Source organism: Phacochoerus africanus, chromosome 2 (assembly GCF_016906955.1).
Source record: "Phacochoerus africanus isolate WHEZ1 chromosome 2, ROS_Pafr_v1, whole genome shotgun sequence".
NCBI classification, from domain to species: domain Eukaryota; kingdom Metazoa; phylum Chordata; class Mammalia; order Artiodactyla; family Suidae; genus Phacochoerus; species Phacochoerus africanus.
In genome coordinates, this window is record NC_062545.1 from 216,262,767 (window position 1) to 216,281,876 (window position 19,110).

Sequence of the window (19,110 nt, forward strand, 5' to 3'; positions counted from 1 at the left end):
TTATTCTAGATGTGTGAGTACTGTGCCTAGAAGTATTCATTTTGCCAGAAGTGGTCCAAAATCATTTAATTCTTTAGAATTAAATTATTCTTACATTCTCTTTAGAACCAGAGAACTGAGAGGTCAGAGCCCTGAGAGATGCCAGAGTTGAACCTGACATCAGAACCAGTGGTGGAAAGAAGTCAAAGTGGATAGACGGCCTAGTAGAAGACTAAAAGATGGAATCCAGATTGGTGTGTGATTGGCAAGGCCAAACCCACGGAGAAATTAGTTAGAAGAACCAGGGCCAACATCCATGGAATCATAGCTGGGTCACGAAGAACCCCTTCATCTCAAACACCCTTTGAAAGTCTACATTTTCCTAGGTAGCAGAATCTCAGCATTGACTGAAAGGATGTCCACAGACAGTCAGCTTGGAACTGAAAAATGTTCTTAATGTTTCCCTTTTTGATAGAATAGTGTCTGGCACACAGTAGACCCTCAATAAATTTTAGTTAGAAGAAAGTCCACACTTTCTGAAATGGAAGTATTTGTCTTTCAAAATCAGGCATGGTTAAGTGAGACTGAGGGAATATGAACTTCACAGAACAAGCTCCCTTGGTTTTCAACCATTTTGAGTTTAGAACTACTTCTTTAGGTACCTCATTGCTATTTATGCCTGGCTGGGGAAGATTTATTGGTTTAGAAGAGAGGATGTACATACCTCCACACATGAAGGCACAAAAAACCTTCTCCAGACATCACATAACTCTAATGATGTTTTGATGAGTTAAGGGTAAGTGAATCAGAAATTTATTGATTCAATTTCCTTTGTAATACACATGGGTTTACACATTCTGGGAAGAGCTCAATTTGAAGATATTAAATTGAAAAAATAGGAATTTGCCAAACTACAGCACAATCATTTTGTCTCAATCCAAAATGAAGATGTCTATAAAATGAATGGTCAACAACCCTTTTTAATGTTTGGTTTAATGTAAAAAATAGTAGAATCTGGGTTGATCCTGGGATTCTATCCTTACTTCCATAAAATTAAGTGACAAAAATGATAGCTAATATTTTTTCAGGAATTTAGTATCAGTCAGATACTGTTCTAGGTACCTTACATAGATTAGCACATTTAATTCTCAAAAGAGACCTATAAAGTAAGCATTATTACTATTATCACTTTATAGATTAGACTACTGAGGCACAGAGAGAATTAAAGACTGTCTTGGCTCAAAGAGCTAATAACTGAAAGGCTTAGGCTGCAAACCAGCAGTCCAACTACAATCTACATTTAATGTCTGGCGCTAGATATCCTCTAAGGTCTTTTCCATGCTAATATTCTTTGACTGTCCATTCTCATTCATAGTGCTGTTAGAGACACTGGAAATCTATCTACACCTGTGGAGGACCAACAGAGGAAGATAAGGCCCTTAAATAATTACATGAAATGTCTAAAGATCCACAGGGTATATACCACTTTGGAAAATGAGTATGGTAAATCTGAGCTGAAAGCCAAGCTATGCCTTCCAGGTACTTTAGCCATCCCAATGACTAGAACATGACTTACTGATGTGTCCTACAGTATAAGAAAGTGAGCCAATAAATGGTTTAATACTACTTTGACTTAATCCTGTTAGGGATGGTGTGATAACCCTATATAAATGCTCTGAACTCTGTAGAGCACTAACCATTTACATTTGGAAATTTGAATTTTGTTAGCCTCATAGTCTTTATAAATAAAAAAAATATATTTAATATTTGCTCTTCATCTGGGGATGTGGCATCTAGGGTTAAAGAGAAGAATAAAGTACAATGACCAAAGTATAACAGAAAATTTATAGCAATTACTGACAATGAGGGACTGTTTAAATTCTGACAGAGCCATAAAATGGAATATTTTTATATATTTGTAGTGTGAAGATGTGAAACGTTCATAATAAAGTATATAAAAAGGAGAATAAAATACTGAACACAAATATGACTATAGCAATATAAAAAATGATAAATCAAGGACAGAAAAAAGACTAGAAGGAAATTAAGCAAAATACTAACCATGATTGTCACTACCTGGGAAAACTCGACTTAATTTTTCTCTTTTTTAAGAACTTTCATTTTCCAGATTTTTACAATTAGCATGTGTTTTTATTATCATGAAATAAGGCCCAATGTAAAAATACATAAATATTTTTTAAAGGCTCTCTAAAATTTTTGACAAAATCTTTAGTAATACATGCAATTTTTGTGAATGCCCTAATGATGGCGTGGCATCCAGCAGAAGACAGTATGAAAAAAATATGGAAAGAACAGCACATTATAAATCAGATGATGTGGTTTCTTGGATTTGCTATTCACTAGCTCTGTAAATTTAAAAAATCATTTAACCTCTCTAAGCCTCAATTTCTTCATCAGTAAAGTAGAGATAATAATATTTTCCCTGTAGACTATCGAGAATTGCTTAGAAGATTGAATGTGTACAGAAATAGTTTGGAAAATTTAAAATAGCATACAATAGACACTATTCTTATTAAAGAGTAGCAGTTAAACTATTTTAATCTCTGTGAAAAATACAGGGATTTCTATTTATGTGTTGCTTAACTCTGAATATTTACTTTTCCAAATTCTTTGACCATAAGTTCTATTTTTGAGTGTAATAAATAAAGGCTAGAATTTACCAAGTTCTAATATGAGTAGCGATAAAATGCACAGTGGAGTCCATGAGACAAATGATTGAGGGAGCATCACTGATTCCAACTTCTCCGTTGGAAATCTTGATAGAATCATGGAGGAAATTTTATAATTATTGAACGAAACAGACATAAATGATCCTCAGAGGTGAAATGTGACTCAGTGACTTATGATGTCAGAAAAAAAATGGATTATTAAAGACCAAATGCTCTCTTTCCTATCTTGTACAAACCCACCTTTAAAACCACCTTGAAAACAAACCATCACAATGTGATATGCTTAATGTTATAGAGGCACATGCATAGGGCTTTAGGAACATGGAGAAGGAGGGGACTCAACCTGCCTACAGAAGTTGGAGAAGATTAGATAAAGTACGTGACGATGGATGGAACTGGATTAAGCAGGATATTATATGAGGAGAGGGAAAAATCATTCCAGGAAGAAGGGGAAGGAAGTGGAATGACAGGGGAGCACAAAAGAACATGGACAATTGTGACGACTACCTGAGTAGTCTAGAATTAGTTGGGAAAGAAGTAGGTGAACAAGATAATATGTGGAACCAATGGGAGGTGCCTTACGTGCCTTTATAAAAAGTGTTTACTTCAGTTTAAAGATAATGGTAATACAATTAATCTTTTAGAACATTAAAATTACATGGTCATATTAGGCTTTCTGAAAGTTAACACCAGCAGCAAGGTAGTTAATGGACCTGTTGGGAATTTTTCTGGTAGGCAGAGACCAGACAGGGAGCTTCTTTTTCATAAGGAATGATAAAGCCTGAAGGCAATAATAGCAAAGTGGATAAAATAGATTTAAAAGACAATTGGGAATAAAATAGAGCTAGCTCACATTTATAGATCATTCCTGTGTGCCAGTCAGTATGTGATGAGTTTTACATGGTGTATCTTATTTTATCCCTATAATGCTGTGAAGTAGGTACCATTATGATGGCTATTATACAGGAGGTGCTGGAGGTGGTATATAGATACAGTCTGCCTAATTTTGATATAGGGATGGGCTTCTGGAGAAATATTATGAAAAAATGGGAGAGTTGAAGTAATTTCCTGTGGTTCCAGGATGGGATGGCCGGTGGATGGAAAATGAATGATAGAGAATATAGAAAGAGGGGTATGTGGGGTTTTTGTTTGTTTGAGTAGACTGATTATAGAACCAGTACTGGAAGTGGTAAATATGAGATAGCTGGTTAGAGATTTGACGAGGCAAGTGGAAACACTGGTTTGGTATCAAGAAAAGAGACCCAAGTTGGATCTAGTAAATGTTTAATTAACTGAGAAGTTAAACTGTTACTAAAAGAAAATATCCATAAAAAGTCAGCTGTATTAAGAGAAAGAAAGAAAGGAAGGAATGGAGAAAGAGGGGACAGGTGTGTGGGAGAAATATGAGGGGGGATGTAGAGACGGAGGGAGGAAGAAAGGGAGGGAAGGAGGGGGGGAGGGAGGAAGGAAGGAATCTGTATGAAGGGTGCCAGACTGTCAAACTCAGAGAGGCAGAACCCCAGAATGCACTGTGGCGCTATACTGAGGGCTATTGAACTATAAAGTCATGCTTTCTTTTTTAAAATCAGAAAAGAAGCCTAATGAAATTCAGGCTCTGTTGTGCATGTGCCAGGGTGATCTGAAGTTGATAAAGAAAATGTCTTACTAGCCGCTGTGCTTAACATGTCCTCCCAAACTCTGAGATATTTGTTGTAATCCATTATTTTTCCCCACACAAAAGGGCACTGCAGTTCCCTTTGAAATCTATATTTGATTAGTTAATGAAGAAATCCAGTGTTTATCCTGATAAGCAGCTAAAGCCACATCTTGACTTACTGACTGTTCTGGCTTTGACACAGCAAATTACATACCATTTTCGAGCAGTCAGTGTATGCGTCTCTGAGAAAGTTACTCCCCACCCCCAAGTTCCTCTCTATTGATTAAAGAACAAAACAAAAAACAAACAAACCCACAGTATCTAAAATAAAACAATGAAACAAGTGCTCATTTACATGGGTGAAGTATTTTAAACTCTGCACTCTTTTTGAGTAACATTCTCCAACCTGAAAGCTATTAATCCTTTCTGAATTTTAACTGACCCAAAGATCCTCTCCATCAATTTCATGTGAGAAGGGCTGGTGAAGGCCCCTTTCCACAAACTTTAATTTTATAATAGAGTTCTTAAGTTCAAATGGGCTTTTGACCTAGCTAGTTTAATTGTCTTTGTTATTGATAGTTGTGGAGCTGTAAATAAACTTAGTCTGAGAATGTGCTAATGAGGTTTACTTTCCAAAAGCATTTTGAATGACCCTCCAAGTGGCAAGATTTTCCTCTCTTTCTAAGGGGGGGGGTATATTGTTTTTCACCATAACCAACATAAGAGGGTAATGTGAAGTGTTTATTATGGCACAATATGAGGCATCAAAACGCCTTCCTCCCTTGGAACTGTGCTCCCACAGGGATCATCCTGGGCTAGCTCCATACCATTTTGCCAAGGGAAAAAACACATAGCTAAATAAATTAAAATATCCAGTTTTGCCTTTCTGCTCCATCTGACTCATGCTTCCCCTAACTGAGCAAGGAGGGTGGACACAAAAGACCTGGAGGAGACTGGTCTTTGCTGAGGCAGTGTTAAGAAAGAGCATCTGAGAGGATAAATTCTTTTCCTCCTTGTCATCCCTTGTGGAGGCTGGTTGAGAGATTGGAGCTTCTGAGATGTGGGAGAACCTTAGGGCAAAGTGCCTAAGGGAAGAAGCAAAGATCAGTATCCATGATTTTTACAATTTCTGAGGGTTTTATTTATTGTTGTGGTTGTTGTTGTATGTGTGTTTTGTTCTGCTTCTTTGCTTTAGCCTTTCCTATAGAGAGCTGAAGAAATCATGAACTACTATCATCATGGGTCTGGGCAAGGACTGGCTTTTTTAACCTCCTTTCTTTTTCCTCCTTCCTTCCTTTCTTCCCTGCTTACTCCATTCCTTGCTCCTTTTTCCTATATCACCAGCAAAGAGTCAACCATTCAAATATAGTTAAATATAATGTCTTTAAATATAATATATATGTTTTATATATATATATATATTTTAATGACTACAAATGGAATTATGCTTTAAGTCTCATTGTTACTTCCTTGGTTAACTCAGCACTATTTTTTTAAGATCAATGTGTGTTGCTGTGGGTACATCTGGTTGGTTGCTTCTAAGAGCTCCATGTATTCTATAGGGTGAATCCACCATGTTTTACTTATTCAGTCTTGCACAGAGAACTTGATTGTCTCTAACTCTTCTCTCTCTCTCTCTCTCTCTCTCTCTCTCTCTCTCTCTATATATATATATATATAAAGCCACACTAGATGTCTTTGTACACACTGCCTGCTTTTCCTTCTGCTATATCTCCAAGAGGTATATTCATAAGATATGCTTCCTTGTGTTTGATTCATTTTGACTAGAGTGGTTTACAGGAAGACTTCATCAGGCTGCATCCCATGGGTAGTACATGGTGGTTTCCATATTCCCACAGTTCCATCAATGATTGATATTGTTCAGAATGACAAATTTAGTAAATCTAATTACTGATGAATTAGGTTACCTTTTTGTAGGCTTGCTAGCCTTTCGAGTTGTTTTCTTTTGTGAATGGCCTGTTCGTATCTTTTGCACAGTTTTCTATTTGGTTCTCAACAGTTTCTTGTTGATTTTCAGGATTTTTAAAAATGATATACATTAGCTCCTTATAAGCTTTAGACTTTACAAATAACTTCTTTGAAAGTTACCTATATATTATTTTTTCCTGATTCCTTTATTGAACAGAAATCTTTAATTTTAGTGTGATAAAATTAATCATTTATTTTGCTTTTAAAATTATCCTATGATCTTTACAATATTACTTCTTTGTACCTAAGTCATAATCCTAAACCCTTAATCTTGGAGGTCTATATTAGTTTAAGAATAGCTACCTATCTTATCCATTTCTCTGTCATCTACAAAAAGAGAGAACAAATTTTATGAATGATCCCTTTTTTTCATTGGCTTGTAGTACCATTCAATCATGTATTACAATTTCTCTATATATGTGATTTTATCACTGAGCTCTCTATTCTGTACCAGAGATCTATTTGCCTATCCTTGCACCAGTGCATGAACAATTTTTGCTATGAAGACATTGTAAACTTTTGTAAAGTTTCCCCTTTCCATTTTCCAAGGTGATTTTTTCCCCTTCCATACACATCTAGAACAAAACTTTATTAGACTGCTCAAAAAATACCAAGCTGAAGTTTCTTTGCAATTATATGCAATTTACTGATTTATTAGAGTATCTAACATACATTACCCAGTTGTTCTATTCAGGAGTATGCATTGTCTCCTTTTAGTCAGTTCTTCTATGTTCTTTATTATTTTTTTTTTCAAAATTAAGGGAATAATTTTATTATTTTTTCTCTTTAGAAGTACATCAATTCCCCCCCGACACACACACACAGCTTAGGTAGTTGTTTAATTCCTAAAACCTTTAAGGGTATTGTCCCTATTTTGAATGGTATTCTATTTTTGGTTATATGTTATGTTTTTCTTGATTCAGATATCTGCCCTGCCCTCCCCTTCCCTGGATTTAGACTTATGTCTGAAAAAAATGACACGTTAGCATTCTCCCTTCATAGAAGGGCCAGTATTTTCACTATCAGGCAGATCTAAAATATACTGGAATCCCAAATCTGGCTGAGGTTAAAACTTTTATATCTATGTCTTGTCCAGGATTTATAACAACATTTTTATTAGTAGCGTGTAAATAGAATCCCCTCAAAAATCCCATAGCATTTTAAGCAATAAGGATATAGGTGGCAAGGGTAAGATACTGTCTTATCTCAGTCATCCAAGGCCAGATCTGACCTCATTTGATGTACCAATCCATGTGATGCAAGGATGAGCCCTACAGCAGTGAAGACGACTCCCTGATTAGCACAATAAACTTATGCACATGCCTCACAATGTGCTCCCAACAATGGAATCAGTAGCTGAAGCCAGACAAATGTGCTTGAGGAAATACTTTACTTTGCCTTTATGTCTTTTCCTTCTACACTTCTAAGTGTAGCCTACCCTTTCCTTTTTTTTTCCTTTTTTTTCCAAATCCAGATATATAAAAAAGTAGTCAAAGTTAATCCAAAACAAACTATCAAATATAATTTATAAGCTTCAATTTATCACTTAAAATGCCATATTATTAAACACTAGACATTGAGAGCATTCTCAAGGGCAATGACTTTAGGTGGAATGTTTTTACTAGTCTTTAGCCAACAACTTGTGATTTCTGTGCCTGTAACTATTATTTTACTCATTTGGGAAAAAATAAAAAGTCTTCTCCTCCTCTTTCTCCTCTTCCTACCTTATTACCTCTTCCCCTCCTGCTTGTTAATAATGAACTTTTAAAAAAATTAGGTAAAATAGGCAAAATAACGTTGTAAGAGCAAAAACACATTATTAATGATCATTTTATTTTATTGGTGACATCCAAGGAGACTGATAGAAGAAATGAGAGGAAAACATGTCTTCAAATTTTGCCCAAACAAAATTGAAATTTAATTAAAATAAAATGTATTAGTCCTCCTTTTTTGTCCCCTTAGAACTTAGGACATGGACTTGAGAAATAAAAGTAAACTTATTAAAGAAAGATTGCATCAATCACTTTCCATCTCAGGTATATAAGTTACTCTGTGTCCTTGGGTTGGGTTATATAACCTAGAGAAGTTAGCTAGCCAATAATTTCAAATATTAAATAATAAGGTATAAAAATTGGAGAAAAATTATACCAACACATTTTAGGTTATGCATAGATGAATTTTCAAACACCAAAAAGATTTAATCCACTGAATTAATCGCTTAAAAAATGTGGAAAGTCTTGAGGCGTAGACAAGAGGCAGAGATTCCAAAAATAAATCTGAAAGCAACACTGCAGAACTGACATACAAAAGGAGATGCTGCTACTAACACAATAGGGAAGGTGAGGGATAATCAGGAAGTTCAGGAACAAAGAGGCCATTGCCTCAACTGTGGGCTCCAGACAACGCTCCTTCTGCCATCATCTGAGGACCAAGAAGCTATTGCCAAACAACTGGCTCCAGAACCATACCACCACAGCCACAAGTCATACCAACAAAATAGATATTCCACCCAACTCTCAACACTTATGAAATCATGGCCTAGATTCTGAGAGCACTGATTCTTCTGTTGCTGAAAAAAATAAATGATTCCACAGCTCTGTCCACTAGCAAAAGTCTCCCATATCATTTTTGCCATACCACTTTCTTTTATGAGTGCATTTACTTGGTGGGAACCACATAGCTGCAGAATTCAAGCTCTAAAACAGTCTTGTAATAAGGCATAACACAAGAGGATTAGAACAGAATTGAATGAGTTAATAGCTACCATATGCCATAGTATGCACATTTGCAACCAAGCCAAACAAATTTATGGGTATCTCATAAAAAGTGTTGTGGCAGGGAGATCTTGTGAAGTTACCAATGATCAAAAATGTCATTAGAAAATTAGTTTGTAGTTCACACTTCTATTAATTTTAGATATGGAAAATATCATTGGACTATTCTTTACTTAATTGTATTATTTTAGTTGAGATAAAATATTTTCTAAGTTCATCATCAGTTCCCTCACAGTCTCCCTTACTTTATTTTTGCATGTTCTCATATTTTTCACCTATAGTAACTTTGTTCTGAGAGACCTAACCCTTAAAGTTAGTGAGGACATATTCAACAAGAATATTTATATTAGTATAGAGCTTTACACTTCTAGTAATCTATCATCTTAAAATCTCCTTCTTCATGTTTTCCATTTTCCATTAGGACTCTTATCCTAATTGGTTAGAGATATTCAGATTGTTTCCAAATGAATTTTGGAAAACAAGAGTTCCCATTGTGGCTCAGTGATAATGAACCTGACTATTATCCATGAAGATGTGGGTTCGATCTCTGGCCTCGCTCAGTGGGTTAAAGATCCAGTGTAGAATGTAGATGCCTCTTGGATCCTGCATCGCTATGGCTGTGGCCTAGGGCAGCAGTTACAGCTCCAATTCGACCCCTAGCCTAGGAACTTCCATATGCCACAGGTGCAGCACTAAAAAGAAAAAAAAATGAAAATGAAAAATGAAGACCTAATTACAGAATGACACATAGGCCATCTACCCAAAGTTTTAGAGAGAGTAAAGCAGCATTACCTGGGCTGGAGAGGGGTCTGGCCTGAAGGAGGTAGGGGTGGGGCATTTGGAAAAGAGAGTGGACTGAGCAGAAAACAGATTGGGAACTGAGCCAAAAAAATAATCTCTACCAATATTTGCAGAACTTATAACTCCTTCAGGGAATCCAATTTGTTACATAGGCAGTGGTTTGTATGGTCACTGATGTGAAGGCCTTCCTCAGAACATGAGAAAGAAGCTCATCAAAGCCACAAGGCTTTGCTAAATTTCACATTGACTGCCCTTTGAGAAAATGCTACTGATTTTAAAGAGCCCAGAATACTCATACGCCTTGGATAATACAGCATGGATACAAAGGAAGAGGTGGCATGCAAGGTAAATCTTAGCACCAGGACTAGGGTGGTCCTGATGATACACTTGCTCATTACCCAGAATACTAAGGGTGTCCATCGCATAATCTCCTTTGACTGTCACAATATTCCTAGGCAGAAGACACAGAAGCTTTTACCTTTATCTAATAGATAAAACAATAAAACTCAGAGATATTCTAAAATTAGCCAAGAGTCACACTGCTCATAAATGACAGAACACAGAACTGGAACCAAATTCTTCTGACTCCAAGACTTGTACTTTGTCAAAACCTTGATTCTGTTGATGTTTATGCATTGTAGAGGGGGAAAAACAATGAAACCTGTACCGCAAATGTGAATTTAGTCAAATGTGTTATTTCTAATTGCAGTAGATTGAATTCAGTAGGTAAACTGCCTTACTAAAAGGAACAGGATTTTTGAAACCTGAATTTAACTTGTTTGAGTAGGAATATATCCTGAAGCTATGTTATCATAAGAAAGCAAATTTTTAGAAAAGCATCAGTTTTAAAGCAATGCCTGATTTGGTTGATTCAATAAAATTCCCAGTTAATTACATGAAGAAAAATGTTTAAAACTGGGGAAAGATGTAGTCAAGATAGTAATTTGATGTGAAATCAGATAAAAAATTATTAGATTTTTTCCCCTACTTTTCAAATAATGGTGTTGGCACATGCAGGGAAAAGAAAACTATGGGCTTATAGGATCCTATATTAACGTTTTTCATTATGTTATGCATCACATTTATTAAATTTATATATTTCTACACGAGGGCTGAATTGCCAATCCCAAATTTACTATCATCTCTTCTACCTCCTGTGCTAGAAAATTAATTTAGATAATTTATTTGGTATTCATTTCCTTCTTTACTCATTCCATACAATTTTAAGCACTTGCTAGGTGACAGGTACTGCATGACATTTGTAATGAAAATTTAATGGAATTTCTGCTTGAGAAAGAAGATGACCCTGAGAAACTGTGCTTGAACTAGAATAGATTTATTGTTTCTTTCTAGCTCTAAGCAAAAGTTCTCAGAGGACCTAAGAGAGAATTCTTAAACAAAAATATCATTGATGACCCTGACTATAATAATTAGGAAAAATTTCTGGTTTAGTGAAGCCAGGATTTCATCATGGTTAAGATACTGACATCTGAAAAACTAGAAACAATCTAAATGATCATCAATGGATGAATGGATAAACACACTGTGGTACATCCATGGAGTGGAATAGTATTTTGCAATAAAAAGGGATGAGCTGCTGATGTTTTCAACAGCATGGATGAATCTCAGTCCATTATGCTAATTGAAAAGAGCCAGACTCCAAAAGCTGCATGTTTATGATTTCATTGAAACAAGCTTCTGAAAAAGTGAAAACTGTAAAGAAAGGAGACAGATCAGTGATTCCAGGGACTGGGAAATGGGGAGGGGTTGATTACAAAAGGGCATAGAGGATTAGGGGAGGTGATAAAATTGTTCTATTTCTTGAGTGTGGGGCAGTTCCATGATTGAGTTCAAGTACCAAAACTCATAGAACTATACACCAAATAGGATCCTTTCACTATATATAAGTTATACCTAAAAAGATAATGTGTTCCAAAGTTTGATTTGTTGGGTTCAAATCACATCCTACCTCAGCTATCACTTGTATACCTTGGGAAAATTACTTTGCTTATTCATGCTTATTTTAAAGTCCTCATTTATAATATAAGCACATTGACCTCACTGAGTTTCATGAGGATTAAGTGAACTAATCTATCTGAACTGCCTAGCACAATGCTTGACATGGATTTACTTTCAGCAAAGAGAAAATCATAAGTTCATGCAAATAACAGCAGCATACCACTTCTGCCTCTTGTATTTCTTCACATTCATACAAGTACTTCCAGGACTACAGTTCATGTCCTGGACTTCCCTTTTGCTCTAAATCACCAGTAAGCCTACCGTGAGTATAGCACCATTCCATCCTTCTCCTTTTGCCACTCACTGGTGCTTAGAATAGCTGGTTCCATGACACATTTTCTCTCCATGGCAGCCACACACTGTGCTTGTCAAGGCTAGAAGGAAAGAGATGACAGCAAAAAATTCAATCAACTCTCACAGTTGATTTATTCATGATGACTGACTTCTCCTATTTTTTCTTATCCAAAATATCAAAGAATGTCATTTATAAACAAAAATTAAGAATGCATGTGATAACATATGCAACTCTTTCTTTGTAATTCATTTCAAAGCACTACATTATTAGGTCCTAAAAACTCCTCTAAGCAGCATTATGTGCTGCTGCAAAGAACTTAGTTAGTTTGGAGGTCAAGGAAAAAAAAATGGAAATTACTTTCTTCCAATATCAAGGCTAATGGTGAGGAACCATGGCATGGATCCTCTAAAACAATGGATAGTACCCAAATTCTCTACATGGTACAGTGCTTCATTTTGGAAAGCATTATCATTTCTTTTTCCAACAGATTGCTTTTGTAATTATATTTGCTTATGCCATTGCCATTACTTTGCATTCTCTGAGAACTCAACAAGGACAAGTGGGGTGAGAGGAAATGAAATGACCTAGAGATGTACTAGACTCATCTTCTGGAGGTCAGAAACCCCAATGCACAGAATTACTTCTTTAAGATGATGCCCTAACCAAAAGAAATCGTACCATAAGCCTTAATCTTGTATTAAATGAAAATAATTCTAGAGAGATAACATATTTAACCTTGTTAGTCATTTACATCTTAGTGAGAACAATTTTATAACATGAGTTGTTGATGGGGGTGAGGATGGAGGAAAGGAGCAAATGAGAGCTTTGGGCAACTGTACAAAGTGGGGGCAATTCACTTCTAAGGATTGTAATGAGGCAGAAAGTAGACATGGGGGTTACTAAAGCCCAACTTTTCTTACTTAACTGCTGTCAACTCTTTCAACCCTCAGATCATAAAGTGGCTTATTTTTTTGAATGTACTTAGAAGCTGATTGTACACGGAAATGTTTTTGAATTTTTTTATACATAACTAAATATTACTCCTTTTGATTCTTACTGCAAGAGCAAAGAGATGGCATCCAACTAGTCATTTTGATGCAATATAGCCTCACTTGAGATGTTCTAGAAAGAACACACACACCTGCACTGCACTTGCACAGACTCTTGCCTCTTTTATAAACAGAGCAAAGTTTAATTCCACTCATTTTCTGTACTCTATGAATTTCATTTGATTGTTAGTAAGTAATAAAAGAGGAATGCACAGATAACAATGTGTTTTGAGCACCACATACTTCATTTTATTTTAATCATGTACCAAGGGGGCCTTTATTCTTGGAAGAAGATAGTTTTCTGATAAAATATTTTTTATGGCCACACCCACAGCATATGGAAGTTCCAGGGCCAGGGATTGAATCCAAGCCACAGCTTAGGCAACTTGTGTCCCTTAACCAACTATGCTGGTTTGGGGTTCAAACCCACATCTCTGCAATAACCCAAACCACTGCAGTCTGATTCTTAACCCATTGCACCATGGCAGGAACTCCTGATAAAAGTATTTTTATTTTTATGACTTGCTGAGTAAATGAAAATAATTTGGAGGACATCTACTTAAAAGAATTATAGAGTATACTTTTTTGTGGTAGCCTCCAAAGATATTCAACATCAATTTTTCCTTCCTCATACATGCATTCCATTTCATCCATCAATACGTAGAGTATATTTCCCCTCCTCTGTAGTCTAGATGAAAACTCTGACTTGTGACCAAATGATTGTGAGGAAAATGATATTTGGGACTTCTGAGGTTGGACCTTAAGAAGGCTGACAGCCCCTCTTCCTCCTCTTAGAAACCAGCTACCATGTAAAAAATCCAAGCCACCATGTAAGAAACCACCATGCTGTGAGTAGCTGGTCATACGCACCAGACAAGTGAGTGAATCCTAGTGAGTGACCCCAGTTGACCCCACATCAAGGCAAAAGAACCACCCAGTTGAATGTATTCAACTCAAAGAATCAATAATAAATTGTTGTGGTTCTAAGCCACTAAGTTTCAGAGTGATTTGTTGTAAATACTTCTCTTCCCTATTCATTTCACATGTCTCATAACACACAAAGACTAAAAAGAAGAAAGTCAAATAAACATGCATGCCAAGAATTATAGTTGATCTTTGAACAAAATGAGTTTGAACTGCATGGGTCTACTTACACACAGATTTTTTTTCAATAGTAAATATTACAGTACTAAATGATCCCTTATCCAAGGTTTGTTGAACTACAGACATGGAACCAAGTGCATGGAAGAACTGTGGACAAAAATTATACTCAAATTTTCAACTACATAGAGGATAGGAACCACTAACCTCCACATTGTTCAAGGGTCAACTGTAATTAAGAATGTCCAGACAGTCAAAAGTTATACTGTTTATGCCAAGACTCCAAGTAACTGAAAATTTTCAGTTTAAATTAAGCCATCATGATAGACAACCTTTTATTTAATTAAGAAATCAGCCTCCATATCCATTAGGTTTGGAAAATCCCCTTCCTCTATGGTATCTCACTTTCTAACATAAGCTGAAGGCAGTAATAAAACCAGAAATGCATGTAATTGAAAAGTAAATCCATCCATTCATTCATGTTGTTTTCTCTGATGCATATTTAAAAAAAATTTATGAGCTTGTTTGAAAAATGTGAAAGAAAAAAAAATCAATAGAGTAACCGTGATTTATAAAGGTGAAACCTTCATGTCATGCATATTTTATCAAGGAAATGTGAAAGCCATCAGATTTCATCTGAGTGTTTTCCTCCATCTAATGTGATTAATTCATAAAGGGCCTGACACCGGTATTAATGGAGAAGATCACTGGACACATAGGAACAACACAAGGGCTACAGAACAAACATCAGTTTCAGGAGATTTCTAGATGTCTTAGAAATAGTCTGGATCAAAGATGGTCATCAGTGAGGAGAGGACAAGAAGAGACCAAGGTTTTCTGCATGCCTTGCAGATCAGCATCAAACTGAGTCAAAATCCCATAGTTTGCAGGAGAATTCGGTCAAACACTCCTTCTTTTTCCTAGGAGTGGATCACATGCTTCCCTCAGAAATCATTTCAGTGAGGAACCTAGTCACCTCTATTTTTCATGACTGTAGATCAGTTTCCCCAAGTATCCAGTTAGTTCTGAGAGCTCAGGAGACACTGATATAGAAAACAGAGAAAGCAGAAGACATTTTATGATGAATAAACAAAAGACAGCTTATGATGAAGAAACCACTGACCATACTCAAGAAGCTCATAGTCAAGCAATTAGTGATACAACTAGCAGCATAGTAAACACCCATTGATCTCCAGTAGGGCAGGAGGCAGCATAAAGAACAAGGTAAATTAAAAGTAGATCAGAAGAGAAGCATATTCAATAAGGAGCTCAGGCAGAAGGCTGCCAAGGCCAACTTCATGCAGAGGTTTCAAATGGCCAAGTCATGAGGGCTTGGATAGCCAAGCTCTGCTCTGCCCTCAATAGAGTTTTCAAAGATGGCCCATGGTGCTATGAATTCATTCTCAAGCTATTGATTTCATTGAAAAAACCCAAAACTTTCCAGGAGTCATTGGGAAGGAGGTAGAAAGGGTCAGAAGTTAATTTAGCATCAGAGGCACTCACTGAGACTAACATGTTTCTTTGCAGAGGAAATTAATCATGGACTTGAAAGCAGCCAAGATTCTGAAAAACAAAAGTCTATGCAGATGCTTGTGCCTCCATTAGTGAACTCCTCAGCCTGGAGATGAAAGTATTCTGTTTACATTGACCTCAGATCAGCACAAAGCTGCAAGTGGATGGGGAAATGCATTTAGTTATTAAGGAACAGAAGGCATAATGAGAAGGTGTATCACTGAAGAAGAGGCATTTATACATTTTGTATCAACCTTCTTGATTCTAACTGGCTGTCCTTTGTTGGTGGGGAGAATTGGTGGTTTTCCTTACCTGAGAGACTAACCCCAGAAGAGAGCACAAACATTCACGAGTCAGATGAGGAAAGCAGAGATATTTTAAAACCTTTTAGCATTCAAAAAATTTCATAAATCTTTCCCTTACTTACTATGAGTCAGATTATATGAATTACATATAGGCACATACAAATAAATACATGTATTTGTTTATAAACTCTGTATGGGGAAAATACAGAATCTTTTTTATAGTCTTTCCTATCCTTGATATCTAGCAAGCTAGTCTCAACAGGATTTTACTAAAATGAATACAGTTCCTGGAAATCTTTTGGAAATATAGGGCACATTTATACTTTTACTTAAATATTTAGATTCCCTTCCTTGATTTAGAGCCAAAGTGGTCTAGAAAAAAAAGTACAGCAAAGCAAAACAGAGAACAATGAGCTAGACAGTTAGGAATTTAGGTTTTTATTTCTGGACTTTCGCTAACTTGCTGGGGCCTTGAGAATTTTATCTCTTTGGAATTTAGTCTCCGCATAAAATATAGGAAGGGCTGTGTATGGGGGGGGGTGTTACTATGTTTAAAGTGCTCTCCAGAGACAATATTCTATGATTCTATAAAGAAGGGGTATGTTTAGAGCATGATATGGGACTTCTTAGTAAATTCATGAGATGAAAGAAACATAACACAAGAGAGCTAAGGAATAATTTCAATTAAGAAATAGAACAGGAAGAAAATATTTTATTTATTTATTTATTTTTGGTCTTTTTGTCTTTTTTAGGGCTGCACCCACAGCATATGGAAGCTCCCAGGCTAGGTGTCAAATTGGAGCTATAGCTGCTGGCCTATGCCACAGCCATAGCAGCAGGGGATCCAAGCCACATCTGCGACTTACACTGCAGCTCACAGTGATGCCGGATCCTTAACCCACTGAGCGAGGCCAGGAATCAAACCCACAACCTCATGGTTACTAGTTGGATTCATTAACCACTGAGCGACAATGGGAACTCCCAGGAAGAAAATATTTTAAAGCATCTGGTTCAACACCATACCTTCAGGAAGATAAATGATTAAAACATGCAGGATGAATGGAAGTCCCATCATTTTTAAATATTTCCAGTCATGCCTATTTATTTATCTAGAAGTAATCTGGGATTGCTTAATTGATTGATGTGAATGTGACAGCTCCAGCAGTATTCTCTCTCTCTCTCAATATCTCTCTGTGTCTTGGCTTGTCTGTCAGTCTTTCTGAATCTGTCTCTCCTACACACACACACACACACACACACACACACACACACACACACACACACACACACACACAAACACACACCACAGAGGAGACCAAAAAAAAAAAAATTCCCAGGGGCAAGCTTCAAACAATCTAGCACGTAAACACAGCATTTAGCCTCCGTGATTCTTTCTGGCCTGGTTGCTAGCCAACAAAGCTTGAGGAATGGCACCTTCCTTTCTCTCACTAGACATTCCTTCAGCAGCAGGTTATTCTTATTTTACTCCAATGGTAAAGACATTTGTGAATTTAAAAATGCTAACTTCATGTCTGTTAAGAGTCCATATTTTTGTCATATACATGCTATTCTATAATCTTCCACACAGTAAACTGCTTATGGGAAGACAGTTTCTCCTGAATGAAGCTAAAATGCACTAAATCAAACCAAAGTCAAATTCCTTTGGCTTTCCTCATTTCCATCACCCTCACCCTTTCATCTTTTAATTAACTGATAAAATGTCTCAACTTATAAACATGTATGAAAAGTGTGCAAAATATCCTCCAAAAGAGATGTTGGCAGTTTAGAATAAGCCATTTTAGACTTATGGTCTGTTGTAACATTTGATTCTCCTATCAAAGAGCAAAGAGCTATGCTAGTTTTTTTCTCCTTTCATTAGTAAAATCCATTTTAAGGTCTCCAGGAGGTAAATTATTTTTAGAATTAGTTTTTATTTTATTAGTCAGGTTGCAGAGTGTCAAAATTGCACTGAAGCCAGTGGCACATCACTGAGCTTATTAATATTGATATGATCACTCTGTGTTCTGTGCTGAGTGACACTGTTAACCTTCCCGGATGACAAGGATTCTTTTTAAAGGGACCACACAGTTAAAAAAAATAGATCCTCAGGTCTTTTCTTCTGATATTTTTGAAAAGGGCAAGTAGAATGTCTGCATCAGATTTCTATGATTCAGTTCATTCAACCGATGCTTCCTAAGCACCACTTTTGAGCTAACACTATGCTAGATGCTAGATGCTAGATGCTGAGGCTGCAAAGACCTCCAACATGTGACCCCACCCTTCCAGTGTTTCTATCTACTCTGGGAAAGATTATGTGCCAGGTGCCATGTTGGGAGCTACAGATTTAAAATGGTTACAGTTTGACCTCTAGAGTCAAGAGAAATATCAATTGAGAGGATGAAAGGATTATTCTAGTATAAAGAGCCCCAAGGGACCAGTGACATGCAGGATTTTATTCATGGGGAGGAAGTCCTCCAGGACAGAGGCTATTTGGACAGGGCTTGGAAAGATGGGTGAAGCGTAGTCTGAGAGATGGAGATTAGGGATGCAAGAGAGGAGGAAAGGACTAAAGAGATGCTCATGGGGGAGAGGATGAGCAAAGAGAAGCAATCTAACCTAGAACACAGTTAGGGAACAGAAAGCAGTTCTTTTTCAACAGATGCTATGTTTGGGGATATAGTGGGTGATGGTAGAAACTAGGTTTTGGTCATGCTGCTGAAGATAAAGTGCCAGCTGCTATAGTCTGTACTTCATTTCCACAGAGTTGGTACCTAGCAAAAGTTTCCAAACTGAAAATCAAATTCGCTGCTTATTAACAGTAGTTTTTCATGCAAGTTTACATTAATCTTTTCATAGGCAAAAATTATACTTGGGATGGTATTTTACCAAATAATTCTGAGTCAATTTTTTAAAACAAGTTGAAACTCAATTTATCATTT